Source organism: Canis aureus, chromosome 4 (assembly GCF_053574225.1).
Source record: "Canis aureus isolate CA01 chromosome 4, VMU_Caureus_v.1.0, whole genome shotgun sequence".
Lineage (NCBI taxonomy): Eukaryota > Metazoa > Chordata > Mammalia > Carnivora > Canidae > Canis > Canis aureus.
Window position 1 is genome coordinate 88,162,622 of NC_135614.1, and position 23,325 is coordinate 88,185,946.

The following is a 23,325-nucleotide window of genomic DNA, read 5'->3' on the forward strand; positions in this document are numbered from 1 at the left end:
AACTCCTTGACTCACATAAGGATTGTCATAGTCGGGGGGCACCTGGGAGGCTCAGTGGGTGAAGCACCTGCCTTGGGCGCAGGTCATGATCCCAGGGCCTGGGGTCGAGCTCCACGGTCGAGCTCCACGGTCAGCAGAGCATCTGCTTCTCACTCTGCTTTTGCCCTTCCCCCCACTCATGTTCTCTCTCCATCTCTCTCTCTCTCTCAAATAAATAAATACAATCTTTTTTTAAAAAAATTGTCATTGTAAGGGTGCAACCTGACGCTCAGCACCGTGTCACAATCTCTGGGTAGGAGCCATTCTCTCCAAAGCTTAACATGTCACACACATATCAGCTACTCAATTTTGCCTTCTTCACCCTCAAAAAATGTGCTTCTTCCTCCATCAAGGAAATTGAGGCAACTTGCCTTTATTAGCTAAGCAACGCTCCACTCCCCCATCACCACCACCATCGCCATCAAACACAGCTGGCTCCATAGTTATTCTCACGTCCTTCCCACAAGAGGCAAAGAAATGGGCAAACCTCTCATCACGAAGTAGCCACGCGTCCCAGGCCTTGATCCCTCACTGGGTCCTCCTCTCATCTGTACCTCCCACCTCTTCATCTTTCCTAGCTCCTTCCCATCACATGTAAGACCTCAAGTTCCCCCATCCTGTAGAACCAAAGATTTCATGAGGATGAAACATACCAATAAACTAAAACCAGAGAAATAATTAGGAGGAAAAATAGGCCTGTGATACAATGCCTCCAACAGCAGTGCTGACGGGTGGTGAGACCCTCAAACTTTTGATGACATAACACATTTTAAGGTGATATCCCCAATTTTTCATTGTTGGTCTAAATGCTTGCAAGGACAGAATTTGGGGCATCATATTTAAATTTGGTATTTTAAACTTAATTTAAATGTGCTTCTGACCATCATCCATTTTTAAAATACACAAATAAGCTCTTTTGTAAAAGTCATAAATTGTACATGACTTTCTTTCCCTTGGGAACCATATTTTTATTTTATTTTCTCAATAATTTACCATAAGGTGATACACCTTTCCCTTGGAATATTGTTTATTGATCACCTGATCATCAGTGACCAAGCATAGGTATATAATTTTAAATTAAAATAGTATTAAAGTCATTCAAGTTGGGACGCCTGGGTGGCTTGGTGGTTGGGCACCTGCCCTCGGCTCAGGGCATGATCCCTGGATCTGAGCTCGAGCCCCACATCAGGCTCCCTGCATGGAACCTGCTTCTTCTCCCTCTGCCTGTGTCTCTGCCTCTCTCTGTGTCTCTCATGAATAAATAAATAAATCTTAAAAAAAAAATAAAGTCATTTAAGTTAAAATGGGGGGCAGAGGTTTCAGGAACCAATAATATTATTTATTAGTCCACAAATGATCAAGACAACATAGCACCTATTAGTTTTGGTACTTAATAAGCAATAAAAAGTAATTTTTTTTGGAAATACATTGTTTAATAAGAGGGACAGGTGAGGTTTGGGAGTCTGGATTAAGAGACTTCCCTGACACGTACATGGCATTCTGAGTCGTCCGGGCTGTGGCCTTCCCAAGATGTTTTCATCATGAACAAGCTTGCATAGTAAGGGCTGTCATATGGGAGGGCCACGTTGTTCTTTGTAAGCAGCAGAAACGAGATGTGAGAAGAGGTGGGAAGGGGAGCCACCGGGCACGCTCAGGGCATGGTCTGAGGCCGATCACTTTCCAAGGAAGATAATACACAGAAGTTGAGAATCCAGAAGCCGAATCATCTAAAAACTCTCCAGGATTCCAGTGCACCCTTGGAGAGTGTGCTTCTGCGGTATGAGGCAGGCATGCCCCGCTCGACCATCTCTAGGTGAAAGGATCGCTGATCCGCGGCACAGCTCACCTCTTTCACCTCCCCTTCCTGTGTTTCCTTTGCTAGGCTCTGTGGAAAGAAGAAATAATTTACAGCTAAAACAAACATTTTCCCCCAGTGGTGAAAATAGAGTAAATTGTACTGACGAGGTTGTTTACTCGTCGACACGATATTTTCCCAACACTCATCCCACCATGTGTGACCTTAAGAGAAGTGATATTTAAAGGTCACATCTTTAGTTCACTAATGGGCATGGCCCCGGCCAGGGTTGCTGAAAACATCCCTACAGGAAGTGTCAGGGTGCTCATGTCAGAGGGGTCTGTCACCGACAGAGGACCGCTCTTTGGGGCAGGAGAGGCAGGCCATTCCAAGCATCATTTGAGGACACCGTAACACAGTTTAGAACTAGAGGAGACAAATGTAGAGACATGACTGCTCATAGCACCGGGAGCAACAGAAGGACATGTAGAGGCAAGAATTGAAAAGACAACAGTAAAACATCTTAAACGGTCCCTCTCCTCTTTTGGAATCCAGGACGGGGGTCAAGAACACATGGGCAGCCATTGCTTCAATGCAGAAGACCGACAAGAAGGGTCCCAGTCTGGGGCGAGTTGCCTCAGTCAAAATCTGCAGGTAACTCATCCTGTCTCGTGAGTTTTGCTTTGCAAAGAGATGCCGTGAACAATTGGAAACTAAAACGTTGAGGTCTTTTCCAAACAGCTGCTCAAGCACCATTTGGAAACCTTCTTAAAATGCAGATTCTTGGGCCCCACCCAAGACCAACTGGAACAGAACTGGGGTGGGAGACAAACAGGAATCAGCACTTTTTACAGGCGACCTCAGCTTTGAAGACCAATAACTTAGAAAATCAGGCTTAGAAAAGAAAATGTGGCCCTTCAAGATTCCTAGCACAACAGTTCTAAATATTTTCATTGTTCAACCACGATAACTTCTTTATTATATGACATGCAATATGGATATATGTCACCATCATGCCAATATTATAACATCAAAAAATAGAAAAATGTAAAGGATAAGATATTTAAAAAAGGATAAGATATGGTTTTTAATGTATAAATCCTAGTATTCTCTTCCTACACTCAAATAGATCCTCTGGCTACTCCACACCCAACCCTGTGCATCCATTCCACTTTGGAGACCATCCACTTCCAGACAAGGACAGAGAAGAACAGGACAGAGATGAAGCCTGCAAGAGAAGTCTATAAAGAGGAAAGACTGGCCAATGGTAGAGGAAATTTTTGAAATGGAGGCTATTGTTTATACTGCTTTTTAACAGCTTCTCTGTGTCTATAAATTATCTCAGTCATTTTTATAGCCTTCTCGGATATCTGGATAGCCTTTTAACTCATTATGAAAAAAATATGACTTACTAAAAATTGACTGAAAGAGGAAAAAAGCTATCCCTTTAGAAACTGATGGGAAAGCAGACTTTTGTGGATTACCTAAAAGAAAAATATTGGATGGAGACCCTGACCCTTATTTGTCGGGCTAATACTTTTTTGAGATATTAAATGACTTTTTCTTTTCCTCCAGTGTTTTTTCCTTTCCTTTTCAAAACTCTTGACACCTTTCTCCACCCCTACTCCATTTCAAACAGTTCGGTTTGCATGAGTTCAAAAGCTCAGAACTTTTGGTTTCCCAAAGCCTGATTTCAAAATTGAAGCCAAGGCGCTTCAGAATTTCTGCTAAGGGCAGTGCAAAAGGAAAGAAGGAAATCCCTGCAGGAATGTGCCTGAAAAGAAGAAAGAATTTCTTTCCAAAGACCAGAAAACAACTCCAGGCTACAGAAACGGGGAAACCTAAAGGAAAATATGATTTGGGGATCCCTGACGAAAGGGTGGGACACAAGGGACCACACGAGCAGGAAGAAAAGATACAAGAGGCTTTGCCTGCGTCCTGGAAGTCCCACCTGAGTGACCCACCTTCTGCACACTCCACAGCCCTCACTTGGGGAGCATGGTCTGTGCCCTAGGACAATGCTGCTGTCCTTCCCGCCTTCAACCTGTGAAGACCTCACTTCATCAGCAGCCAGTTTACCTGTGCTGGCCCCTGGCCGGGGGGCCACTGCCTCCTGCTGCAGCACTTGGCTCACATTGTCTGTGGACCTGAAATCGCATATTGGTGAGGAAGCTGCTGAGTGGAAGATGCTCCGTGATCCCTGGAACTGAGGCAGGTTCAGAGCGCTGCAGGTGTTTGTCCCCACAACACGTGCACAGACGGTCTTCAATCTTTCTCTTACACAGCAGGTCAAGGGTTACTAGGTAATTTGAAATCTTAAAATATACCAACCAGTAATTTTAACTCTCCTCTTCTTCCCACTAAGTCCTCACTGTTCCCCCCCACCCCCCGCCCACCCAAATAATGCTAGGGAGCACATGAAATCTTTGTAGGGTCGTCTAAACAAGCTTTGGAAATCATAAAACTCAAATTATGTCTTATGTCTGTGTTCTTATTGAATAAGCCAAGACACCAGTACAATTTGGTGACACATAAGCAAGAAAATTAGGAGCCACCCATAGGGATAGTTAATTTTGCAGAGTGTCTTTGGATGAGGTTAACATTTACACTGATGAACTTTGGGAAAAGTAGATTGACCTCTGTAGCAGGGGTGGGCCTCATCCAACCAATTAAAGGCCTGAATGGATAAAAGAGTGGTCTCTCCAAATAAAAGAAAATGCTCCAGTAGGACATCTTTGTCCTGGCACTATGCCACTGGCTCCACTGGGTCCTGAGCCTGCCAATCCATATTGTAGATTTTTGAACTACCCAGCCACCATAATTGCATCAGCCATTTCTTTTTACATAGAAAAGATAGATAGATGATAGATAGATTGATAATGGATAGATAGATGGATAAATAGATAATAGATGGATCGATGATAGATGGATAGATAGATGGATAGATAGATAATGGATAGATGGATAGATAGATAGTGGATGGATAGATAATGGATAGATGATAGATGATGGATAGATGGATGATGGGTGGATAGATGGATGATAGATGGGTGGATAGATAGATAAATAGCTGATACATAGATGGATAGATAGATAACTGTTGGTTTTGTTTCCCTAGAGAACCCTGGCTAATACGCCCAGACTTTCTTTTCTGTACTCCTTACATCCAAATCTATAAAATCTATCTCCAGGTCTGGGATATAATAATAATAAAAAAAAAAACCTATATCTGTCCCCTTTCCTGGTAGAATTCCTGAAACCCTTGGATCTCCTGAGAGATAGGAGGGTCCTTCGTTATTCACAATTAGCCCCTTTCAAGGATACCTGGGTTCGTGCTGATGAGATGACTGGCGGGGCCCCTGGATAGCTTCGAGATGGAGACTGGTCCCCCGAGGGAACCAAGCATTGATCAGAGCGTGAGAACTTTCACCGTTTCCAGGAAAAGAAGTGCTGCCAGAGATTCAGTTCAGTCTCCAACCGTCAATGATTTAATCAATCGTTCCTGTGCAATGAAACTTGGATAGAGAAAAACAGCAATAATGAGGCCAAAGAAGCTTCTGGGTTGGTGAACATATGCCAGGCAGGTGGTGATCCTGACTCCATGGGGACAGGGGCTCCCATACTTGGGACTCTTCCGGGCCTCACACTATGTGCCGCTCCACGTAGCTGTCCACTCCACCCTTTATAATGACTCTGATAGTAAGTGTAGCACTTCCCTGAGTCCTTCCAGCAAGCTATCCAAGTGCAAGACGCATCATGGGCACCCTCAAAGTTCTAGTCAGCCCGGCAAAAAGCGCAGGGAGCCTGGAGAGCCCACAAGCCGCGGGTGTCGGAAGTAGGGCAGCCTTGTGGAACTGGGTCTTTAACCTTAGGGTCTGTGCTAACTCTAGGTAGATTTGAACGAATTGCTGGACACCCAGCTGGTGTTGGAGAATTGGCTGCTGTTAGAAAAAAAATGTGTAAGTGCGTATCCCGATTCCGCCCCGAGCCTCCCTCTTCCCTGCTGCCCTTCTAGGTCAATCCATTCTCATCTCTTTCCTAGATCTCCTGTGCATTGGGCTCCTGAGTGGCCTTGTGGCTTCCTCTGTTGCTCTTACAAAACAGTTAACACTCAACCAGCAGAGTGGGTTTTTAAGAACATAAATGACAGGATGTCTGTCACTCCTTGCTTAAAATTCTCCATTGGCTTCCTATCCCTTGTCAGCTTATTCTGATTTTCAGGCCCCTTGTGATCTGACCCTTGACTAATCATCAAACTTTATCACACACCACGCCCCCTTCCTCATTAAGTCCTTCCCACGTGGCCCTCCTCCTGGTTTTGTTTATTAAATCCCCCAATCTTTCACTTCCCCTGGGAATTTATACTTATTTCTTCCTCAGCCTGACATGTTCCAACCCTCTTCTCAACAGGCCAGTCTGAGCTATTATTCAGAATTCAGCTCAGCTATGCCTTCCTGGATCATCCAAACAGGAGTGGAAATTCACCATGACAGCAGGCAATTCTAATTCTCTGCCATCCTTATCAACATCTGACATAGTTTGTATTTATTTATCTGTTTATTGTCTGGTTATACCCACCGAATACAAGCTCCATGAGAAATGGGACCTTGTCTGTCTCATCCATCACACTATCCCTAGTGCCCAAAACAGCATCTGACCCACTTGGCCAATTGATGGATATCTGAAGACTGAGTAGTTGAAGTAAAGCTTCACACAGGAGGTAAAAGACCAGGGGCTTACTGATTTCTGAGCTAATTTACCAGAAAACAGCAATCACTCAGCCAATTGTGCACTGTAGCATCTGACTGGCATAGGGACTCAAGTTGGGAATAAAACTATCTCAAGGATTTGCCCCATGAAAAGGGCTGTTTATTAGAGCATCAGCAATATAAACAAGTTCTAGAAAACCAGACAGGGGGGCCAGCCCCAAACAAGGTCACTGGCAAGTTTCCTTGCTGAGCCCAGTGCGTTCACCACTGTTCCCATGAAAACCATTCATTTGGCAAGGCAGTCAGCCTCCCGTCTCCTTGGGCACTAATTGCTCTGCCTGGATAGACAATTTAGCAAAATGCACCACTCTCAACACAGCGTAAAGGAAGGAGAGAAAAGAGGGTCTGGCTTTTCAAAAGTACAATGTGCTCCAGTAAAAAGAACACATGGAAAGTAATCCCAAGGGAGGACGATGCTCCCAAGTGGGCATGAATGCCTCAGATGAGGCATCTGAGACCAGGAAGGGGCTTCGGGGCCTTGGCCTCCGTGTTCTCTGGGAAGCCCGGAGTCCCTGCAGCTCTGGTGGGAAATGAAGAAGTATGGCATTTCCCAAATCTTGCATTTGAAAATAGCAAAGCTTTCTCCTAAAACAGACAGACCCTGACTGCCATCCGCTGGGTCAGCTTGTTGCTTAAAAGCAAAAGTACAACTTGGCAGGTACTGACACTCAAAAGTTCGATTTCCGTTCTTAATGTGGTCGGCACCTAGCGCCCACGACTAACTGGGCATGTTTTCTTCTCAGCATATGTCAGGGACATCTCACATTTCCAACGGGAGACACGTGTACAATGTCTAGGTAAAGACTTTGAAATAGCCATAGCTTTTTATCCAGTAATTCCACAACCAGAATTTTACCCTGGAAGGAAACAATATGGAATGAAGACAAGGATTTGTTTTTAGGAACATCCAAAATCTTGAAACATTGTGAACAACCTAAATGTCCATCAATAAGGAAGCAGTAAAGAAAATTACAGCATGTGACCGTGATGGGATGTCATATAGTCGTTAAAAATTATATTTATCAGGAACTATTAAAAGCACACTTGTGCTCTAAAAAATTCCACCATGCTTCCAAAAGGTTCACAGAAACACTGGTTAATCCCAAAGAATTTTTGGATTTCTTCATATCCTTTCTTCTTCTTCTTCTTTTTTTTTTTTTTTTTTTGAAATCAGAGACGTTGACATGATCATGGTGTTGGGAGAAGTTGGTTGGAGAGGAATGTAATCCTCATGTAAATCTATATCCACCCAAAAAACAAACTCTTCTGTCCTTAGAATAGAGGAAGTGCGGCAGTGGGATTTGTGCATGTTTCTTCCTGCCATGTGCTGATCCTACACTTACAAACTATTTCTTGAGCAGCTGCTAGGCAGCTGGTCCAGCCTCCTGAGATGGGTAGGGTAGAGAGGAAAGAAATGGGGAAAAAAATGAATAAAAACTCCACCAAGGCTTCTACACCATCCAGACTCAAGGTGGAGTTATGCTACGTACCATGATGGAGACCATCATTTTAATTTCCATAGATAGAAACCCACGTGGTCAGGTAAATGCTTAGCTTCATCTACCTGATGGTCGGGCTCCAAAGGCCTATGGGTCTGACAGTCGGGCTGACCTAAATTTCCTTGCCCTAAAACAGGAAATTGGGCTAGAAACTCAGTTAGAAGCCACATGTTGAGGGTTTAGAAGCCTGGAAGATGACAGACTTTGAGACAGAGAGAAAAATATCTCATTGATTTTCCAAAAAGCCACCAGAAAAACCTGTTGCTCAAGCAAAGCTTAATCTATTAACTTCCCCTAATAACAGTACTTGACAGAACAACACTTGACAGAGCTTAGCAGTGTCTCAAAATGGAGAAATTGGGAAAACACACACGTGGAGTCTTGAAACCGGGGTGTCCTTCCGACAGGTCTCGCAAGGCGGGGATCTGATGGGGACTGGCCAGAGCTTGGGACATATGAGCTGTGGTCGATGGGGACAGGGAGGCAGGGATTTCAAAGAGAGCCCTGGAGAGCGGGCTACTTGGTGACTCGCATCTGGTCTTCCAGGAAAGTGTTTTCTGGAGTGAGTCATGAAGATTTCCGTCATTGTGTTTTGTTTTGTCGTATTGTGTTTTGCTTTGCTTGTTTTGTTTTTGTTGAATCGTCATCAGTGGTGTTTTGCACACAGACAGGAAAGTACACCTAACTCCAGGTAACGCAAGGACAGGAAAACGTGCTTGGTCCCAGGGTTGTTTAACGTGGAGGCAGGAGATGACACAGGTTTCAGCGCTCACCAAGATGTATTGTGATCACCGGCTGTGGACTCGGCACCCTCCCCTGCGGTCGCCCTGGAAATCTTTGGTAAAATCGACATTGCTCGCTAACGCCTTGTGAAGGGCTTTCTTCGGTGGCCACAAGGAAACGTGGCGTCCTGCTCCAGGTGTGTGTAGTCATCGGAGATCGCCCTTGGGACCCTCGTGTTCATGAGGAGGTGGCCTGTGTTCTTCAATGGCATGTGCCCGGTGCCTACCGTGACGCCCCGCGGCTGTGGTCCGAGCCAGCGCCAGACGGAAGACAGGAAGGGTGTGCTAAGCAGATGAGAAGGGATGGGGCCAAACGATGCAAACGAAGGGACGCCTCCTGGGCTCCCAAGTACTGAGGGGGGGTCTCAAGAATTGAAACCATCCTGGCTAACGAGCTACCCTCCAAGGGATGAGCAGAAAGCCAGCCAGGTAAGAAGCGGGCTTTGTCTGGCAAGACAAGAGGCAAGACAAGAGGAGTTTTTTGGTTTTTGGTTTTTTTGTTTGTTCGTTTGGTTGGTTTTGTTTTTTTTAGGAAAACAAGTCTAGCTAAAATACTCAGCTTGAAAGAGAGAGGAAGGAGGAGGAAGCCGAGTAGAAGGCCGACCCACGAGGTAAAGGAGCCTCGGAGAGAGCGTTCAGAGTCCGCGGAGCCAGGAGTGGAGCCACACGACCCGGCCCATGGGCCCACGAGCTACAGAACACGGAGCTGAGGGCGGACGAGTCATCAGGCGTGCAGAAGAGCCGAGAACTCCAAAGGGCCAGGGTCCTGACCAGGAGACGGTGAGGGCTTTGAGAACCAGGAGCGTGAAGCAGGCGAGGAAGGGTGCGGAGAGCTTGGGGCGGGCTGGACCCTTCACACCTGCGGCCGTGGGGGTTCTGGCTCTGGAGGGAGCTAGAGATACGAGGGCGAGGCTTTTGGAAGAACGACAGAGAGGATTGCAACAGCCACCCCACCTCAGGCACCTCACCCGGAGAGGTAGGCGCTGCCCGGCCGCAAGGGCAGGAGGAGCAGTAGGCCCTGGCCTCCCCCAGGAGGAAACCCACCTGTTCTCAGCCGTGCAAACTTGAGGCACGTGCAAGAGCACTTCTGGTCCTTTCTCAGGCCACCCCTCCAGCGTCTACACGGGGCCCAGCTCTCTCTCCCACTCTCCCCGCCCTTCCAATCTCTGCGCAAGGCCTCGTGTGTTCCCCAACACGTGTTGCCAGTCAGGGCTCAGGGGCCCATGTCCCCGGGTCCCCTGTAGAGGAAGCTCTTATGGCTGGGGGCTGCCATCTGTCTCCCACACGAGTAGATAGAGGTCTTCCAGACTCTTCTGAGCGAGGTGGCCACAACACGACCCAAAATCATTTATTTGGCTGATTTGGAGGATCCTCAACATAATTCCATGCTTCATTGTGATTTAGAAATACCCTCTTCTTGGGGCACCTGCATGACCCAGGTCGGGCGCCTGACTCGGTTTCAGCCCAGGTTTTGATATCACGGGTGGTGGAAAAGAGCCTCCCCGAAGGGCTCCCTGCTCAGTGGGGGTCCCCTCGAATACTCTCTCCCTCTGGCCCTCCCCCCACGCTCTCTCTCTTTCTCTCTCTCTCTCTCTCAGATACATAAATTAAACCTTAAAAAAAGAAAAGAAACCCTTGCCAGGGTTTCATGTCAGAACATGGCTTCAGGCTGAGCTTCCAAAGGCCCTGTATTTGTGTCTGCATTTCTAGAATAGTACTGACAATGCGTCTACACCCAGCATCTTCTCAAACAAATCTATTGATGGCAATTTGGGGAAGTTTCCTTATTCGTCGATGCCCTGAGCATCCCTGGTGTTCTCTATCTTAGTGTCCTTTTTCAGAAAATGAAGCCGCATCCCTTGGCTGATATTTGTTTTTAAACCAAGCTCAGATTCTGGAATCTTTTTTAAGGCACTGAAATTTCACGCAGGGATCCTTACCACATGCCTTGAACTTCATCCATCTGAGACGATAAACATTCTCACCCCTCCTGCTCATGGATGGCTCCGTTTGCAGAGGGATCCATGTAACTTGCAATTGGTCGTGATTTTAGGCATTGACATTGTATTTAGTCTATTTATTTTACTGGATACCCAACTCTAAGGAATATTTGGCAATTAATACCTTCAATGTTGAGTCCCACAGCTAAACAAGTTAGATTTATAGGATGATATTGTCTGGTTTAATAAACTCTACTACATTCAATCCAACTTACAAGAGGTTTTACAAGTCCTTAGTCATCCCCAGGAAAATAGTTGTTTGGTCTATACTAATAGGTCCACAGCATCATGGCCTAAACGGCTGATTTCCATTAGACTAAGCAAAGGCATATAAGTACTAATTTTTAACAGATACATTTCAAGCTCAACAATGCACATGAATGAGTCAAACAAAAGCAATATGAGTGCGGGTATTATTCAGGGTTCTCCACAGGAGCTGAACCAATAGGATATATACGCATAAATATATATGCATGTGTATACGGAGTCAGTATATACGAGGCTTTTGAGAAATTTATTGCAACGAATTGGCTTACGTGACTGTAGAGGCTGGCAAGTCTGAGATCCATATGGCAGGTGGCAGGCTAGAAACCCAGGCAGGATTTCTGTGCCTCAGTTTTGAGACATAATTTCTTCTTCATCTAAGAAACCTCAGGTTTTGCTCTTAGGGCCTTCAACTAATTGGATGAGACCCACCCCAATTACCAAGGGCTATCCCCTTAAAGTCAGGTGATGATAGATAACAACCACATCTACAAAACACTTCCACAGCAGCATTGGATTCAACACCTTGGTACGCCGGCCTGGGAGGGTTGGCACTCAAGGTGTGGCAATATTTCCTGGTTCACGATATCATCCTAGATCTGGGGTCAGGAGAGGGTCTATCAGATGGAGGAGGCCATTACCAAGACGTGGAAGCCAGGGCTCCTGTTTTTCAAGAGAAGACCATCTAACAATCGAAACTGGCGATCCTCGAAGATTGCCCACGCACATAAGCTAAAACCACTCAGCCATAGAGAGAGACATCCCTGTAGCGACAAAACCCAACACGGGTTACTTCATTGATATTAGTCCTTTATACACGTTTACTGTCAACAGCCAATTATTACGCCTTTTGATCAAACCATACCACATTCATGAAAGACGTCAATTATCTCCTTCCTAGTTGAAAAAGCCTCAGATTATACAGAGTTTAATTCTATCCAGGATATGCAGTAGTTTCCTGTTGTCAAAGTACACGATTATTTTTTAACTTGGTGGTACTACATAAAATAATTATAAAGAAAATTCTGGTTCACCAGCTTCCTGAATATGCTTCCTTAATGGTTTTGCCATACAAAAGCTCTAGAAATAAGAACATTTTTAAAAGGATAAGGAAGTTCCTAGAAATATTAGAATCACTTTTATTCTAGCTCCTGTGTTTCTTCTACATGTTAGTTTCACCTCCTTTTTATTCTCTCACATTAAAAAAAAAAAAATGAAATTACCCTTAGAAAACAGAGCTATCGAAATCAAATCTCTTGTTTTGAGCTTGGTGATGGGCCATCTCATGTGCAGACGTCGGTAGGCTCCCTTGCCCAGTTGTTTGGTCAAACAGCAGTTTTGGTGTTGCTGAGAAGGTATTTATGGACGTGATTAACATTTAAATCAATAAAGATACTTTGAGCAAAGCTGTGTACTCTCCATAAAGTGATGGGCCACATCCAATCAGTTGGAGGCCCTAAGAGCAAAGACCGAGATTTCATCAGAAGAAAGAATTCCCCTAAAACTGGAATGTAGAAACCCCACCTGCTTGCGGCCTGATGCTCTGCAGAATTCAGACTCAAGACTAAAACATCTTCTTACCTGAATCTCCAGCCTACAAGTCTACTCTACCAGTTTCGGTATTGCCAGGGCCCCCAATCACGTGAGCCTATACCCATCAATGAATCAACCAATCAATCAATAGACAGATATAGATGATGGATAGATGGATAGATAGTTGTATTTAAGTACATATGTATGTGTGTATGTATATTGTTTCTCTGAATTAATATACAGCTTCCCCCTTAGATTTCTCGTAAATATTTCCCATTTTTAAAACAAAAAATAGGGCAGCTCCGGTGGCCCAGAAGTTTAGCACTGCCTTCAGCCCAGGGCATGATCCTGGGGTCCCAGGATCGAGTCCCACGTCAGGCTCCCTGTGTGGAGCCTTCCTCTCCCTCTGCTTGTGTCTCTGCCTCTCTCTCTGTATGTCTCTCATGAATAAATAAATAAAAATTTTAAAATATAAAATAAATTAAATTAAAAAAATAAAACAAAAAATACAGGGACGCCTGGGGGCTCAGGGATTGAGCGTCTGCCTTTGGTTCAGTTCATGACCCCAAAGTCCTGGGATCGAGTCCTGCATCAGGATCCCCGCAGGGAGCCTGCTTCTCCCTCTACCTGTGTCTCTGCCTCTCTCTGTGTGAATAAATAAATAGAATATTTAAAAAATAATAATAAATAAAATAAAACAAAAAATACAATTTATTGTAACAAAAAAGGCTCCATTTATATACTTGTTTTTTACAGTAAATTATATAATATACCTCAATGGCACCAGGTGTCTTAAGTTTTAACCTGAAAGGTGTGAGATATATGGGTTTTTCCATTTTATTTCGTGCCTTCAGGGACCCTCACACCTGCCCATTCACAGACTACAGTTGGCAGGACTGGATACCCTGTCGTCCGCCCAGGCGCTGGCTTCTAGGCCATGGGTCCTGGTGGGAGTGAACAGACACCAGTGCTTGGCCTGGCTCCTGCGTGCCTAGGCCCGAGGGGATCAGAACGTGCCGCGGCCGAACCAGGGGACCAGAACCTCCCGGCAACCTGGGGTGGCCCCTGCGACTGCTGAGGACCGTCCTCTTAGTGCCTCAATCCGGGTGCATCTCCTTAGCCGTCTGAGAGGCGCCGCCGTGGTCCAGGGACCAGGGCAAGCCCAGCACGCATTTAATGAGGTGCCCCTGAGTCTCCTATGCGGCTGCCTTATTGATAAGGTTTTGCTGAAATGGGTAAGATTTGCCCTGTTGCCAAGGCAACGTGCCTGCAGGAATCGCCGATCCATACACCTCATTCTGGAAAGTGGTCCTTGCAATTTAATAAAGAGGAAACAAATGTTGCTGCAGCCTCACATCAGATGGGGGGTGGGGGGAGAAAAAGACACGGGGGGATGATCACGTCTGAGGAGGGGGTGGGGTTGGGGACCGGAGCTGCCCACGTTACCAGCAGGAAACCAGTCCTAGGAGGAGGACAACGGGTGCGGGTCTTCTGCAGCCTTCGGCCCTCCTGCCTCCCCAGGCCAGCGCGTCCCCTGCCACCTTCCCGCACCCTTCCCAGGTCACCCTGTCCCCCAGCTCGGGTCTCAGGTCTGGGTCTGCTGTGGCTCCGGCCCGTGTCGCGCAGGCCCCCTGATCAGAACCTGTCCCCAGGGCCGCCAGGGCCGAGGGAGCCTCCGGCCACCCCGCTGCCCTCTGGGTGCCTTCACCCCGTTATCCGAATGACAGTAACGGATTTCTTCACTCCCGGCCGCCCCGCTGGAACATCAGCCCTGGGGAACAGATGACAAGTGTCTCCTTCAGTCTCTGCCGTCCGCGCCGCCAACAAGGTCGTTCCCTCTCCAGCAAATTCTTCGTTAATCAGCAAAGCCGAGCTCCCAACCTTCAACAATTTCAGTTAGGGACAGACGGCCGGGTCCCTGCAAAGACCCCGGCGCCCTTCCTGCAGGAAACGGGCTGCGCACGGCCCCGTGTGCGTGACAAGAGAGAAGGGCCTCACCGCATCGGGGGACCTGCCCCACGGCCCTGCACCCGGGGAGGGGAGCAGGACCCCACAGGCCCTCGGGGACCCTGCACCCGGCACCAGCCCCACGGCCCCTGCACCCAGGGAAGGGAGCAGGACCCCACAGGCCCTCAGGCACCTGCACCCAGGGAGGGGAGCAGGACCCCACAGGCCCTCGGGCACCTGCACCCAGGGAGGGGAACAGGACCCCACAGGCCCTCGGGGACCCTGCACCTGAGCACCAGCCCCACGGCCCTGCACCCGGGGAGGGGGTCAGGACCCCCACAGGCCCTCGGGGCCCCTGCACCCGGGCACCCAGGGAGGGGAGCAGGACCCCACAGGCCCTTCAGACACGAGTTCAGTATGAATTGATCTGCTAGTCAGTGAGCAAAGAAAAAGTCAGTATCTTTTTATTACTAATAAATCCCAAATAAGCTCCTAACTGGGGACCAGGGAAGTACTAGGTAAGGAGCTGAGAAGCAATGGTTTTGCCTTAAGGTTCTGGGGCCTCCTCGGACCTCCTCGGTTTGGGGGGGGCCGAGCCTCACGTCCTCAGCGCAGGCACCGCCACGCGGCCGTCCTCCCGGGGGTGCACGCGGGGCTGGGACTGGCCACCCACCAACTGAGGTCGTCCTCACTGCCTCAAGTCGCAGGATTCAGCGCTGTCCATTGCCAACAACAGCAAATCGGCTATTTAAGTAGAAAAGGGATTTAGTCAAGGATGATAGGAGCCCCTGGAACCTTCAGCTGAGTCTATAGCCCGGCTGCGTAACCAGGCCCGGGACCGACGTTGCACCGTCCAATGGCCCGAAGGCCACTCGCGTCTTCCACAAGCCAGAGCCCGGGCCAGCAGCTGCCCCCCACCCCGAGGTGCCACCCCTTGCAGCCCCGCTCGCCCAGGTGCCAGCCCCGCAGCCACCAGAGACCTGCGTCCGTCAGTTACTCTTCCTAAACCCGCATCCAACATGAGCGTGTCATTTGTGGACACTGGGTCCCCTGCTTCTGCTGATTAAGCAAAGGACACTGTTATGTGGGTATCAATTCTGGAAATTTTAATTTTTTTTAATATTGCATTAAAATATTTTTTTGCTTACTGATTTTTTTTGGGGGTTCTCCCTTAAATTTGTCCTCTGAGGTGCACGCCTCACTCTTCTCAACTTAGCAACTGAGTCTTTGGATACGTCCAGCTTCTGGGCCTCCGGGTGGCTCAGCAGTTGGGCGCCCGCCTTCAGCCCAGGGTGTGACCCCGGGGTCCCGGGATCGAGTCCCACATCGGGCTCCCTGCAGGGAGCCTGCCTCTCCCTCTGCCTGTGTCTCTGCCTCTCTCTGTGTTTCTCTCAGGAATAAGTGAATTTTTTTTTTTTTTTAAAGTCCAGCTTCTGAACTGAAAGGTGATGTGGTGCAAACAGTGAGGGCGCTCAACGATGGCCATGCTCTGGGACTCGGCTAGCCCGCGACCTGACCCGGCAAGGGAATTCGCAGACCTTGAGATGGGAAATCATCCTGGACTATGTAGATGGGCCTTATCTCACCAGAAGAGTCTACGTGGCTAGGAGGCTTGAGGGTCAGAGCAAGAAAGAAGGACATGTGACGAAAGCAGCAGAGGCCAGAGGGAAAGGCTTGGGGACTCCATGCTGCTGGCTTTCAGTTAGAGGAGGATGCCTCAAGCTAAGAACACAGGCAGCTTCCAGAAGCCAGAAAGGCAAGGAAACAGATTCCGGAGACTCCAGAAGGAACACAGGCTTGCTGCCACCTTGATTTCACCCCAGAGACACAGATCTTGCATTTCCTGTCTCCAGAACTATGACTTAATAGACTTGTGTATTTTAAGCCACTGAGTTTCTGGTTATATACATATACATTATGTATTATATTTTTAAAATATATATATATATGTATATATATATATACATATATATATATATTTTTTTATTTTTAGAGAGAGAGAGAGTGTGCGAGTGGGCAGGGGAGGCGGGAGGGGCAGCGGGACAGGAGCCTAAGGAGACTCCACTGTGCGCAGAGCTGCTCCCAGGGCTCGACCTCACCACCCTGAGATCATGATGGAGCCAACATTGAGTCGGGCCCTTGGTCGACCGAGGCCCCGGGCACCTCTGTGGGCATTTCCTAAGCACAGCAATAGAGAACTAACAGAGGTGGGACGTCCCGGGCGTCTCAGGGGTGCAGAAGGCACAGCACGGTGGGAGAGCCCTACGGGGGCAGCCTGGGAGGCCCAGCAGTTTGGTGCCACCTTGGGCCCAGGGCCTGATCCTGGGGACCTGGGGCTCGAGTCCCATGTCGGGCTCCCCACATGGAGCCTGCTTCTCCCTCTGCCTGTGTCTCTGCGTCTCTCTCTGTGTCTCTCATGAATAAATAAACATCTTAAAAAAAAAAACAGTCTCTAATGCAAATACAGGTTATATTCCAACAGTTTATTTGGAATTCACCTCATCGCAGTAACAACCTGCTGGGTAACATGTAACACCTACGGCAAACTCCAGGGACCAACACGGACAGAGCGCTGTCGTGGTAGTAGGTGCCCGGGTCCCCCTCAGTGAGGGGTCTGGGCTGCCCCGAAGACGACTTCAAGAGCTCCTGGTGTGACGTGTGGGAAACCAGGAGAGAGTCTGTGCCATACAGAAGGCTGAGCGAGCTCAGGCCAGGTTCAGGGCTGCGGGGAGGTCGGCTTCTCTGAAGGCAGAGCTAGGAGTGGACGAGGGAGGGACAAATATCTTCTGGGGACGCATTTTTCAATAAGGTTAATATAGGTCACTAATGCCTTTCAGGTGGGTGGGTTATTTTGGGGACGTGGGAATAAGAGGAGAAGGGGGCGCCAGGGTGGCTCAGTCAGTGAAGCGTCTGCCTTGGGCTCAGGTCATGATCCCGAGTCCCGGGATCAAGCCCCACGTCAGGCTCCCTGCTCAGCGGGGCATCTGCTTCTCCCTCTACTTTTGCTCCTCCTTGCTGTTCAGGGGCTCACTTGCTCTCTAAATAAATAAATAAATAAATAAATAAATAAATAATAAATAAATTCTAAAAAAAAAAAAAAAGAAGAGGTGTTACATGTTCCATCAGGCCTGACAAAGGGCAAAAGCAGATGACGTGTGGAAATGCCCACACCCCAGGGTCCCGCGCTTTTACAACCACCCTCAGGAAGAGGCAGTGAGAGCCCCAGTGCTGGTGCAGATCTCCCCGAAGTCGGCTTCTCATCCCTGAGACCTGAGCCCCCGGCCACGAAGTGCCCCATTAGGCTCAAAGTATTCCTTTGTTTCTCTCGTCTCAAGTAAAGAACCTCATCTGGAAGGTGGGCAGGGGAATAAGCCTAATCCAAAAATCACTCTAAGAGAAAAGACTCTTAAAAAAAACACACACATTTAGTTTATTTATTCATGAGACACACACACAGAGAGGCAGAGGGAGAAGCAAGTTCCCTGCAGGAACCCTGAGGGGGAACTCGATCCCAGGACCCCGGGCCCACGGCCTGAGCTGAAGGCAGATGCTCAACTGCTGAGCCCCCCAGGTGTCCCAAGACTCTTTTTTTAAAAGAGATTTTATTTCTTTATCTGACAGAGAGACAATGAGAGAGCACAAGCAGGGGGAGCAGGAGAAGCAGGCTCCCCGCTGAGCAGGAGGCCCGATGTGGGGCTTGACCTCAGGACCCCAGGATCGTGTCCTGAGCTGAAAGCAGACACTTAACCAACGGACAGGGCCACCCAGGCGCCCCGAGAAAAGACTCTTGAAGACGTGTGTGTGCACATGCTCACCCAGAGCACCTTCTCGAGGTGTAAATCTGAACTCTTTGTCCTACAGCCACAACCACACACAACACGATTCCAAAGGCTAGAAAGCTAACGGTGGCCCTCGGTGTTGTGCAGCCGTGGCCCTGAAATGAAGACACAGCTATTTTGTCTTGCAGAAGTGGAGGCCATACTGTGTGTGAAAGCGGCAGGTAAACGAGGCCTTGAAAATTGTTACGTCCCTAGTCCTCCACCAAGAAAATACAGACCTACAGGGCTCCCTGGGGCTGGGCTCTCTTGAGCCAGAGCTGGACCCACACGGCAACACAACCCAACTCAACAGGTCTTGTGTGTGTGTGTGTGTGTGTGTGAGAGAGAGAGAGAGAGAGAGAGAGAGCACGAGCGGGGCCCTGGGAGAGGGGAAGGGCAGAGGGAGAGAGAGAATCTCAAGCAGACTCTGTGCCAAGCATGAAGCCTGAGGTATGACTCAACCTCCCAACCCCAACATCATGGCCTGAGCCAAACTCAAGAGTCAGACGCTCAACCAGCCAAGCCACCAGGCGCCCCAGGTCCTGTTACTTTTACCTTTGACCCTTATCCCTAAAGCATCTCCTGCTCTCCATTCCCACTACACCACCAAATCCAAGTCATCACCACCTGACGCCCAGACCAGTGACTTCCAAACTTTTGGATCATGCCTGCACCAATAAAATATTTTTGAACGCATACACACCCATTATGTATGTTGATCTATTTCTAAATAACATATGGATGGTGGCATTTATATATTATGCATTATATTACATAGAAATAGGAGGGTTTTATTTTATTTTATTTTTATTATTTTATTTTATTATTTATTCATGAGAGACACAGAGAGAGAGAGAGGCAGAGACATGGGCAGAGGGAGAAGGAGGCTCCATGCAGGGAGCCCTGCTAAATCGCTGAGCCACCCGGGCTGCCCGAAATAGAAGGTTTTAAAAAAGACAGTGTAACATGCACGTATGTAACGCACACTTAGACACATACACGTACACATGCACGTGCATATATATATATATACATATATATCCGTTTTATGCACATGCACATCTATGCACACAGGGCCCTCTAATATGTGCTTTCCTCGGTCTAAGGGATTATCCTGCACCCGCTCTGGGCTGTGTGCACTGTGCACTGAAGCCACTGGCCTCGCTTACTATGATTCCCTCATAATCGATTTCCCGACTGCCAACCTTGTTTCCTATTACCCATTTCCTATAGAAAAATTAAATTAGATCATGTCACTCCTCTGCTTAAAACTCTCTGATGCTTTTCATTGCATGTAAAACTTGTATTTCTTCCTCTGACCTACAAAACTGTCCAGGACCTAGAAGCTGCCCACTTCTCTGAATCTCTGTACCAGCTTTTGTCGCATGGACCTGCTTTCTCTTCCTCCAACATGCCAAGCCCACGTCCGTCTTGGGGCCTGCGAGTCGGCTCTTCCCTCGGCCTGTCTCCGCCTCAAATGTTCTTCCCTAGGTCTCCACGAGCCTGACTCCTTCTGGTCTTAAGATGTCAATTAAGTGGCCTCTCTTAAAAACGACTGTCCCTAGCACCCTCAAGGAAGATGCTGACACGGCCACTGCCCAGCCCTTCACTTTAAGGTGATTCTCAGCCTGGCATCTGCCTGCTCTACGATGCTCCTGTGTGTGTACGTCCATGGGAGCCTAGCTGTTGTGTATCGTCAAATAAGAGTAGAGAACTCCTCTATCCGTTGGCTGTGGCGTTCGACTCCTAGTAAGCCCGCAGCACACAGTCACTGAATTAAATTAACAAAGCAATTTATTAATCGAAATTCGGTGCACTCTTAATTTGAGGTTAGTGGAATCATGTAGAGTACAGTTTCATTAAACCTATTTTTAATTATAATTCTTTCTTGCAAGCAATCTATGAGATAAAAAAGTAGGTGGCTTCATAGAAATAGCCTGACAAGAGCTCAGATTTCTTTGAAACACCTACAACTGAAGGAGTGTGAAGCTAACAAGAGAATCGCAGTTTTCCAAAAATAAACATTCTTTTAAAAGCAGGCAACCCGCCATGCTTTGTAATGGGAGCTCTAAAACCCCGTTACCGGGCCCTTTCTAGGAAATCTCTGTGATGTGCCTATTATCCAACAGTCTCTAATTGGCTATGTTCTTAAAGGGCCTTAAATAAATAACCGGCCTTATCTGATTTGAATTGCATCCAAAGGTTGTCATTTGAAGGCGATAACGCTCTAGCGAAAGATAGCACATTGGGAAAGGAATGTTGAACTTTTCTCTGCTCTTCAACAAGAAACCGGAGAGAAAAAAGTTAACTCCTACGGGCTGGTTGAAAAGATCTGAGTGTTGAGAGAACCAGCCTTGTCGATGCTAATATCCAAACGAATTGTTAACAGGGTCAAAGCCATAAATATCCCACAATCCTCCAACGTCGGACCCTTGGTTATTATCCTTGCAGACAGGATTCCCATTCAAGCCCATGAATTGCATGTGGTACGAAGTAGAATGAAAACCGAATACCCCGATCCGCTCCAGGCAGAGTGTATCAGGCAGAGGTCGAGGTGCCTCGTCTAATTTACAGACACAAATGCAAACACGCATGAGCACACGCCTCATCCAACAAAAAAAGTCAGGAAAGTGTTTGGTGCGGTTTATTGACATTTTGATATGCATTTACATCAGTGTCCTAACAGTGTCCTTCCAGAAATACTGGTGTCTGTCGCTTTTTTTAAAGGTAGAAGAAAGTATCTTGGCCCTCTGACAAAAGCATTTTGATACTGAACATGGGGTTAAGGGTGGTATTTTGGTCTTAGAACCCTATCTCTTTCCCGAAATCGTACCACTGGGTAGCCATGTACTTGCTCTAAGTATGTCGTTTTGGAAAGACAGCTCTACCCAACCAGGTGACAGTTTTGCCCTCATCCTCAGTTGGATGGAACCATGAACAGGAACAGACTCAGGAACTTCCACCTGTCGTCTGGAAACACAGACACACCCACACCCTCATCCACCTTCTTTTGACTAACAGCTCAGATAATGCTACTGAATTCAGTATCAATTTCTTAATTATTCATCCTGACTATGCTTTGGTGAAAACAAAGACATTTTTATCTCCCTCGCTTTCTCACATTTTCCTTCAAAAGAAAGATCTTGTCAGAAACTGTTATGACTTGTTCGAAATCCAGTGCCTTTTAGCAAGCGAGGTGCTACTCGGAGCACAGCCTGGGAAGAGCTTCGACGCTCCATAAAGCAGCAGCCTAGACGGGACTGAGTAGACTCCGCCAAACATAAAGACAGAAAAGGAAGGGAAATTTGAAGCGGCGTGGAAAGGACGCGTGGCCTGCCCGACGGCCTGCAGGCTCCCCCTTGCTCGCCCAGCGCCGCCGACAGCCCGCCGTGCAGATGGGCCATCTCAGGCCTACCGATGAGCTTCTTAACCCTCCTGCCCCCCACCTTGTCCCTCGCGGGGAATCTGCTTTTGGTTTGTAACTTCGGCACCCACCCGTGTGTCCACCACAGGGTCAATGCTGAGGGTTGATGATGGGGGCGACCCGTAGCCCGGGGGCGGACGGAAGGCGACTGGTCACCGTGTAGAAGAAGCCAGTCTGAGTGATGAGGCCAGTACAGAGTGACTGAAGTGAGAAATGGGAAGGGTGAGCCCCACTGGGACTTGGTGCCTTGCATACATCTGTGTCCTCACCCCCGCCTTCCTGGAGCTGTACAAGCCTTCCCGAAAATCCCCCCTTTTGTCCCAAGGTATGGATTAATTCAACTTTTATAATTTTCCCATGAGAAGGGTTCTGAATACTCCAGTGTGTGTTATGATCGGTGTGTCTTTGCTGGTAAGACAGGGAGCAAAGTCCTTCAAGACTGTTCTCTGAAAGTTCTTCAGGAATTTACATTTTCTACTCTCTAGCATCTGACACCCTTCAAAACCTACTAACTTCGTATCTCCTCCATACTTTCCTCTCATTCTCTTAAGCCTCTTGCTATCTATGAAACTTTGGCCAATTTTCTAACCCACACGGGGCTTTCCATTTCCTGGAAATCTCTAGAATTTAGAAGGCAAACCACAGAATTTAATGTTTGGTTATATATTGTATTATTGACTTTTCCCTCAAAATGTCTTGCCTCCTCCAAAGACTAAGATATAGTCCTTTGGTCAATGGTTTCCAAATCCAACCGCATGTCAAAATAACCTCTGATGCCTTTTGAAAGACTTCTAAAAAGAAATGCAGATTTCAAATCCTCATGTTGGATTTATTGACTAAGAATTTTAGGGAGTGAGAGAATATCAAGTTAACAAGCTCCCCAGATGATTGCTGCATAGCTAAGCCTGCACAGCTCCACAGACTCATGCTGGGAACATGCTCAAAAAGGATTCCTTTTTTTTTTTTTTTTTTGGTAAAATGAACAGACTCTTCTAATCTGTCCCATTGGTCTTGCTTGGAAGTGATGGTAGATACTACAGAAATAGGAACACAAATAGCATAAATCTAAACAACTGGAGCTCTGACTGTATAGAGCTGATTTAGTCGTTCCTTACATAGTTAGAATTAAATTCTGTACATGTGCTGGGTAGAGGGATGGATAAATATATGATAAAACGCAGTAAAATGCTTATGGTACAATATAGGAATATAGATGGTTACATAAAATTATTTCAAATTTACTGTAAGCTTAAATGTTTCATAATAAAATGTCAACAAAATGAAAAAAGAAATACCTATACATCCAGAACATCTGAACTACCCAAAGGTCGTTTTATTGGATTATATTCCTTCTTCCTTCCTTCCCTTATTACCCTAATTCTTGATTATGGTCACACACACACACACACACACACACACACACAATCTTAAAAGAAGAAGCATTTGTCATCAAGC

At 47.3% G+C, this 23,325-nt stretch overlaps 1 long non-coding RNA gene across 3 annotated transcripts in view; it reads right to left on the bottom strand.

Annotated features, from left to right (window-relative positions):
- Positions 1-1,356: 1,356 nt before the first annotated feature.
- LOC144313075 (uncharacterized) overlaps positions 1,357-23,325 on the bottom strand; it is a 33,043-nt gene continuing 11,074 nt past the window's right edge. For 2 of the 3 annotated variants that reach the window (XR_013378804.1, XR_013378803.1), the window contains exons 3-5: positions 5,159-5,349; positions 3,914-4,110; positions 1,357-1,924 (exon numbers count right to left, since the gene is read on the bottom strand). This is a non-coding gene — a long non-coding RNA (uncharacterized LOC144313075). Of the gene's footprint in view, positions 1,925-3,913; positions 4,150-5,158; positions 5,350-23,325 lie in introns of all 3 variants that reach the window. The other variant, XR_013378805.1, reaches the window with a different exon arrangement.